The sequence below is a fragment of the Micropterus salmoides genome, unplaced genomic scaffold (assembly GCF_014851395.1).
Source record: "Micropterus salmoides isolate LMB-PRFRI ecotype aquatic unplaced genomic scaffold, ASM1485139v1 Ms_hic_scaffold_18, whole genome shotgun sequence".
Lineage (NCBI taxonomy): Eukaryota > Metazoa > Chordata > Actinopteri > Centrarchiformes > Centrarchidae > Micropterus > Micropterus salmoides.
Genome location: NW_024040928.1, coordinates 11,131,406 through 11,140,565, shown reverse-complemented (window position 1 = coordinate 11,140,565; position 9,160 = coordinate 11,131,406).

Below are 9,160 nucleotides of genomic sequence, written 5' to 3'. Positions count from 1 at the left end.
AGGCAAAGAAAAAGAGGACATGCGACATCACTGTCAGGTGAATGACTGTTCAAATAGCTCGCATCAGTAGCCGTTCCTCCGAGAAATGTCTGTTTGTTATAAAAAAGCACGTCTTAGAAAAAAGGGCAGGCTCTGCAAAGACACAAAGACCCAGACAGGAGGGAGAGACAAGAAAACAAAACACATCAAACCCTGATGCCAAAAGTGCTGCCTCTCATAACATCCTAGTCTAATCAGATTCTAACAGACGCTGTCAATCTCTGTCTGTCACTCAGAAAAGCCTGCATTGATGTGCCTTTTTCTGGCTATTGTGACTATTTTGGCAAGAGAGAGAGTGAGAAAACACAGCATTTGAGGTGAAGGTGTGCTTATATCCTCATGGGCATTTCCTGTATACGCACTGGTGAAATACCGTCTGAGACAAGCCGATTTAAACAGCCAATTTGGTCGACAATGTTGTGCTGTTTTAAAAATAGCCTCATGTAAAGCCATTTAAATGGCTTGGCTTGTTCTGAGTTTGTTCATTTAGCCTGTTCAGCTTTTCACAGCATAATGGAGCGAGAATTGCCTCTTCCTGCTCAGGGATGAGGATTTTGGAAGGCAGGAGCAGAGTGGGACGGTGTTGACAAAAACAAACAAATCATGCTATTTTTGGTTGGATTTTTCAATATCAATATTGTGCTGATTTGGGAAAATACTATATATAACTCCAGTGTCTGAAAAATATGAACACACACATAAAAAGCTTAAGCCCAAGTAATATTTTTTTTGCAAGCATGGCACAAAATCTGCACAGTGTGGCGAAAGAGCTCTAATATGCAGCACGGTATGTAGATTAAAAGTTTGACTCACATTTTTGATAGTTGAACCTAAATGGGTTTTACTTAGTGGACAGATTTGAGATGCCATTAGATGCTATGAATGGAGGGAATATGGTGTACATGTAGCTTAAAAAATCGAACTTCAGCCATTGGAGGAAAGAAATAATAACCCGAATACGTAGCTCTGGTTTTGTTTCTCATGTGATCATAAATGCCTCTTTACCCTAAAGTTTACTGTTCACTGTCTGTCCACTACGGTCAAAAGCAAGATACTGTGTCTTCACTACTACTGGCCAGATAAGCATGAAATTTTTGTTCATGCTCCCCAGATGATGAACCTCACTTAAGTTGGGGCATGCAATTTTGTCTAAAATTTCACCAATGATAACACATCTAAAAATCTAATGGTTGGATCTCCTTGAAATCTGCTGTTCATGGTCTCCAGAGGATGAATCATAATGTCTTCAATGATGGCCTCTCAAAATCTGGCTAAAATTTCCAGTTTTGCACAAGAAATATGCTAGCTCTTAATAGTGTCTCATTTCTCATTTCCTAAAAGAAGAAGAAGGAAAACATCTGAGCATGTGTGCCAGTGAGACATGTTTTCAACTGTTTTGTTCAGAAGGGATCAATTCAAAGCTTTACCTCTGGAGGATGAATGTACTACTCGTTAGTCTGCTAAATGAATGTAATGTAAAGGAACATAAGTTATGATCTAACAGACATTTGCTGCACACCTCCAAGTGGATGTACCCTTTTAGATACTCTGAAAGCTGGACTCTCGCGCCACCCTGAGGTCAAAATGTCAACCTTGTAAACTTGATAATGCAACATGCAAACTTGTTTCGCACATTCATGATCCCAGGATGATAAACGGTTTTGATTTAAATGACCCCAAGCCGTTTCTCTAATGTCACTTACATAAGGAATGTTACATTTTTATCCTCAGCACACTGGAAAAGCTGGAGTATCAAAATTGTCAATATGTTATTTAAAAACAAATAGCACATGCATCCAACAGTTTTTTATCAAAAACACTGCAGCCCTTTGGGGCCGCAACGGAGATTCAGACTTTTAGTTTTGTTTACATGTATATCCTCCTCTCTCATACACCAAATTAGTCAGGGTGTGAGTCACTCCCTGTATGTGTTGTCAGAAATAATGTTGGAGCACTCAAAATAATTTCAGTGATTATCTACGACAAACCTGGAGCTGGGCGGTGCTGGAATACTGATAACCTCTGACTGTTATCAGACAAGAAAAAAACAACACAGATGAATAAATCTCCCCCATGACAGGGCTAATGGCGTGGCAGCTGTATTAATCAATCCTCATCTATAAAAAAATATATATATCTATATTATATTCACACAGAGCAGTGCTTTGTCTCTGACTGTCTACTGAACCGAAGATGATGTGTAAAAATTAGAATTGATTTGGTTTTGTACACAACATGCAGACTTACTGATTATTGATTAGTTATCTTTTATGAACTCGTTTTTTTTTTCGTGTTTTTTCTATCTAATTATAATATAAACCTACCAACAGACAATCTGAAAAGATCAAAGCCAAATCTGTCTTTCTTTATATACCATTTCTCTTAAAATGACAAATAAATAATGGCACACAAGGATTAACCTGCAGCAAATGCCATCCAAGTAGTGGTGGTCTTTAGTCTAATAAACAATTGGCACTTTCAGTACAAATATGTCTTAATTAAATCATGTTATTTTAAAAATACTCTTTACTAAAGAAAAATGCCTGTATGGTTAAAATCCAGCACATTGTGACAAATCAACCAAACTTTCATTCAAGTTCCTGGCTTCTATTCCATATTTCCTTGTTGGACCTTGTTGCAAGCTGCTTTATAGAAAAAGTAATTTACTTACAGGGCAACCAGTCGAATCCCCAACCTTCAAACCTGCTTGCTCTACTCCATCGTCTCAGAAAATATATAATACACCCCGGTGTTATGCATGGACCACAAACTCTGACATTTTAATTGAATTTACAGAGAAAAGGTCTCAACAGCCAGATTCTCTGAGCATGGTATAGTAACTCCAATAGTAACTTCCAATATCCACCTCCGGCTGAGTCATTCAGTCATAATCTCAGTAGCTGGAGGGTATCATCACTTTCTGCAAAGTGAGAGGAAATTTATTGGTGCACCCCAACTCCTTTATTCGTCAATATCTTTTACAAAGAGATTAGGCTTCACGAGACATGTTAAATGATGCTTTAATTGAATTAGGATATTATATAACTGTGGACCACAGTCCCCATATTTGAATAGAAATCAGGGTGATAACTCTGCAATACTTAACAAATTGGTTTTCAGCAGTGCAATTAATTATTAACAAGTCGAATTATATTAAAGCAAACACTGGAAACACTGTAATGTATTATAATCTACTAGCACAACATCATCATAACTACAGCAGTATACAGTCACACAAATTACTAAATGCAAACATGCCCTTTACATATATACTGTATATTTGGAACTGTTTCTTCCAAATATATATTTATAAAGGCTTTTATTTATAGATGTAGCTAGGTTTTGCCTAAAAAAGTAAAATGTCAAAGTTAGAGCAAGTAAAGCTAAAATAAATTTTGCATTAGTGTCAAATAAGCTCGGCGCTAGACAGTTTGAGCTAGAGACCAGTGAAGCATGGTCCTGATTCTGTGCATTGTTTTGTAGTAATTCTGGTCTCTCCAGGTGTATGTGTGTGTGTGTGTGTGTGTGTGTGTGTTTCAGAACTCAGTCTTGGCTGGTGATTGGACTCCCTTGCCTCCTTCAGCACTCAGCTGTGACTGTTCCTCCTGCAGTCCCTCATTTTGCGTTCACCCAGAGATTTCTTCACATGTCTGACCACAATGAAGGTGACCACAATAAGCACCTTTCTGCACAAGTAACACAGGTTTGCATTACCTCTAAGACAGCTCTCTTTTTTTAAAGGTTTTTTGTTAAAAGTTAGGGGACGGAAAGGAACTGTTCTCAGAAGAGAAGAGTTTTCATGAGCTTCTTGAAGTTAGAGAGGGACGCCCCTGCTCTGATGGCATGTGGTAGCTTGTTCCACCATTGTGGTGTCACAGATAAGAACAGCCGGGACTGAGATTGCTTTGTGTGTAGGGATGGCAGAGCCTGACAGCGTTCGTTGGAGGAGCGTAGTGGCAAAGAAGGATTTTCTACAAAACATTCAAGGATTTTTAGGATGAATGGTTGATGAGAATTTGGTTAGATGTTATCCTTACCGTCTGGGTCTGTAGTTGGATTTTTAAAAGAATGGAGGTTTTAGAAGCAGAAAGCACCCTAAATGTGATAATATTTACTAAACTCAGGAAGAATATCACCATCTTCCAAAATCTAGGTGCAATACTTGACAACCTTCTCTCCTACAAGTCCAGCATTTCAGAAACTATATTGATTCCTTTCCATATGATAACCTGGACATCAACTTGTCCAGACTACTCAGACTACTGTCCCTCATGACTCCAGGAATGTTAAAAATATATCTGTAGGTCACTTCTGAGCAAAGAAAAGAAAAGAAAAAAAAACATAAAGTCAGCGAGGTTGTTGAAGTATGTGATAAATATTGGCAGGGCATCAATAAATGCGATGCTATCACAGCGTATGTTCCAGCCACTTACACAAAGCAGATGACATCACCCCCAGAGAAATAATATCTGATAGTCTGAATTGATGATTCAAATTTTCCACTGGGAGCTGCATGAAATATCAGTTATGCCCTTTGACTGGCATTTGGACACGCTGCTCTACTGATTACCCAGGGAAGCCAGGACTGCTGTCTCTGCTAATAGGGCAAAACTGACATGCTGTTAATTAGTGGGGCCTAGTAATCAAAAGGTACACAGACCCTCATTTAACAGTTGCCAATCACGTATCCAGGATCAAGTCAGAGACAGCCACAGGAGGCTTGGCTGAGCACAAAGGCACAGTGAAATGAGGCCTGGTATGCTGACAGACACCCTTCTTTTATGATACCATGCCCGCAAAAAGATGCAAATGTTTAAATTAGATTTAGCTTCCATGCTGATTCCTAACCCCTGAAGAAGCAGGTTGTCTTTTCCTCAAAAGAAGAGGAAAGTTAATATATATCAGTTTTCTAAAAACAGAGGAATAACAGAGGAATCCCACCGAGCTGCACAACTGTTTCTGCAATATTTTTCCATTAAGATAATAAGGTCTGATACAGATGATACAGCTGAATTAATTGCTAAGGAGATGACTGTATCAGTCATTATAATGCACACTGGAGCATTAGTTGCTGAGATTCTTTTTTAAACAGTGATGGTTCATTTTGTTCATTATTCACTGGTGTTTGGGTTGTGTGACTGTAAATCAGTCTGTACGGGTTATCCATGGTCACACAAGCGGAGATGCTGACCGGTTGATGGTCAGACACAGCGCAACAAGTTCAGGCAGGTGGTGGAATCAAAGAACACGAGAGAGACGCTTAATAGGACACCCTAAGGCAGGCAGTGATGTAACAGAGATGGAGAGGGTCCTGATCAAAGAGGAGGATGAGCTGAGAAAGCATCATCAGTGGAATATAGTCCCAAAGAAGTGCAGAAGTATTTTGAACTGTATGTGGTGCATGGCGTAATAGCGTAATGCTCAAATTGCATTCAAAGATATTTATCACTGATCTTAGATGGGCAAACACACATACATACACAAACACACATATATGGTCAGACCGACATAAGGGGTATCCTTGAGTCATGCCGGCAGCTTCAGAGGTTTACCTTCAGGCCAACCCCGTCCTATTTTTCCTCTCTTTTTCTATCCTTAAAGGGATCTCATTCATACCCATACTTTATGTATGTTCACCTTCCTGAGCAGATTAATAACCGCAATTTCAAGAGACCCGTTACCCTTGTCAGTCATAACACTATGAACCTGTCCTGCGAATTACACACTGGAGCGGTTTATTCCATTTGTGACTGAACAAATGTGCGATTACTCAATTCTCTAATCTTTAAAACTATTCATTAAAACAACTGACAGTGAAAAATTACTATGCACAGCTGAACCGACCAAATCATGTACACTTTGCTCTGACAATTGACTTTGTAATCTCAGTCTGAGTAGGCCTATATGCCTGAACTGACTCTACCGATTTTTTCTGCTTTCCATGTCTGCTTCCACTTTTATGCACCAAAAAAGCCTTCATCTGAGCAGTTTTGAAAAATACATCAAAAGTTGAATAACAGAACAAGATATTTCCTCCATATGGGTCAATTTTAAAAGGGGAAAATAAGATGCAATGTGAAAACTATGCTTACTATATTAGCAATTAATAATTACTTTTAAATGCACAGAGTATTTACCCCTTATATGAGAATAAGAAACACTAAATATTCAAATAAGTAATGTTACTCAGATGAGAGACCTGTTTTTTTTTTTTTTTTTAGCAACCAAATAGACAAATGAGTACCAATGGATTTCTGGTGAAACATGAAAGTCTGCTGCATGATTTTCAAAAGGCAATAAGTGGGCAAAATGTCAATCTCAACAAGGAGCAGAGAAACTGTTAAAATGAGAAGCTTGATGGATTCCCAGGGAAGCCTATTAGTAAAACGCCAGTTACTATAAACAGAAGGGTGCTTACAAGCGTAAAAGAATTAATGTTTGACATGGGGGTGGGCAAGAAAGAAAGCATTATTGAGTACTCGCCTCTAAATCAAACTGTGGCCATGAATGTAAATTAAAGACATAGCTGGAGTGGGGCGATATGTCTATTTTGACAGTCTCAGTGCTTTCTCCAATAATCTGCTATGACTGCTCTCTTCATATTCAAACGAGAACAAAAGTCAAGAAAGATCTTCAAAGTCCTTTTGGAGCGGTGTGTGTTAAGCACCAAGGATGGGTCCACTTCTTGCTTGATTATTCTCAGACCTTTTGTTTTTCTTCTCTGTTTCGTTTGGTGGGGAGAACACAAAGCTTCGTTTGAAAGGCCACTGTGATCTGCTCTCATTCTGATTGCAAAATCCCATGAAGGTGTAAACAAAGTGAGCGCAACGTCTCAAAAATGAATGGGATTTCATTTAAATCACTGAGCTAAGGACCTTGCATTTGAACAGACTTAAAAGTCAAAATATGAAACAAAAATTAAGAAAGAGGCTTTCTTCATGTGCTGAGTTCAGAGGGATGACAGTGGTGTGTTGATAGCATGCAGGCACCCATTCTGTCTCTCTTCTGGCTTGAAATTCTCTTAGGAAGTGCCGCACTGGTGTGTAGTCTCTGTGCTATAGTTGAGTTTATGTGACTGATCTTACCTTCAGTAGAGGGCTTAAAGGGAAATGGAGCCCACAGCAACATTATTTTTTACCTCGAGGTGGTTGGGTTTAGTATGCGGCAATGCAAACCTTCAGCTCTTCTGCAATAGCCACATTAAACACACGAAACAAAGGTTAGACTCTACCCACCTTGCAGCTATTACCATGAGACAACACTTTTGCCTGAGGGTTGTGAATATATTATATATTTAATATAATTTCTGGCAGATTGGTAGCCTCAACTACATATAAATTATCATTCACATCATTTATTTTGATATTGGAAACATTCCTTATAGCACAACCCTTCTCCCATTTATTGAGGGGTGTATGTGCTGTTTCTTGGTCAGGAACAGTTCCTAGGCAACCAGAAAAGACAGGACATTTCTAGTCATGGCCAAGAATTGTCGTTTTTACACTTTGGTTTTTGTACGAACTAAAATACAAGATATAACACATTCATTAGTGAGCTTTAAAAGTGCTGGTAGCCAATTGGAGGATTTTGTTACCTTTGGACAGAGCCAGGCTAGCTATTTATCTCTCTTCCTAGACTTTATGCTAAGCTGAGCTAATGAGCTGCTCACTCCAGCTTCATCCTTACCGGGCAGATGTAAGAGAGGCATCAATCTTCTCATCCAACTCTCTGTGAGCAACCAAAACGTGCCCAAAATATCAAACTATTTCTAAAGTGTACGGTAAAGAAGAATAATCAATGTTTAAATTCAAGAACAGATTGCAGGCCTCACCAGTATTGCTAGCAGCACATTTCTCTCATTGTGGCTTAGCTATATTACAACTATTACGACTATTATTACGACACACAAATGTGTAATTTACAGTGAAGAAATCAGCAAAAATATACCATGCACACACATTGAACACTATACATACAATATGAACATTGTGTAATGTATGATTATATACATGTAACACTCACCATCTTCTGGTCCAGCTGTATAGAAGTTCTCAAAAAGTTATTTTCACATCATTTATATTCCTGTCTGTTCCTCCCTGTGAGTGTTTGCTAAGAGGGAAGATACTCTAACTCTGAGCACGACACTATAGATGAGCCCTCTAACTTCTAAACTCTTTTGGGAGAAGGTCTCTAAAGGTGAGAGGTGAAACCAGGAGGGAAAAGCAAGAGAAAAGGTTGGAGGGGAGAACAAGGTTTAATAAAGGCCTTAAAAAATTCTCTTCATGCATCTGCCAATAACCCCGGTGTGTTTGTCTCCTGTCTCAAAAAAGAAGTGTGGGCTGCTGAGCCCAGGGATATTAATTTGGAGCCCTAATGTTCTGTGGCAAGGGAATTGGAGTCATCTCAACACAAATAAATTGGATCTTGCGGCTCATCTGTAATGCAAAGCATTCCTGCAGGTATGGCGGCGAGCTGAATGACCCCGTTCCAACACGCAGGAGGATATGGCTAAACTCTCTGGCGTGGCAGCGGTTCAGTGGTCAAGCTGGGTTCAAAACAAGAGGAGTGAAGGAAGGAAGAAAAGCTGTGTATGATATCTATGATTGATAGGTTTCTGATGAGGTCCTGAGTGCAGCTGGCCAGCGGATCTGAATCTATTTGTCAGATATGATTGCAGTGATATTGAGTTTTGGGGAAAAAAGAAGACAGTATTGTGGGGGGGACAGAAATATTTACAGAGTGAGAAAGATAAACACCAGGCAACACTGCAGGGTAAGAGCAGAGGATGGTTTGGGAAAGAGAGGTGTGATCAGTGTTTCATAACACTCAGGCTATTACACAGCCTCTCAGAACCGCCTCCCTTTGTGCCCTCTTTCCTGGTCATCCACAGCAATGATCAGAGCAGCCACAAGACTATTTTTGATCCTCTCACTTTTGGGCTATTTGTTGACCTCTTTGCCAGCATGGCTCCGTAGTGCACAAATGCCAAATGCACAATATGTTGTACATGAAAGGAGGGAAGTGTCAATCCCGCAGATCCCTCCTTGCTGCAAACTCAGGAGCTTTTTCTTGAAAGATCAAAATGACATGATTGTGGTCAGGACTCCACTTATGTGATGTT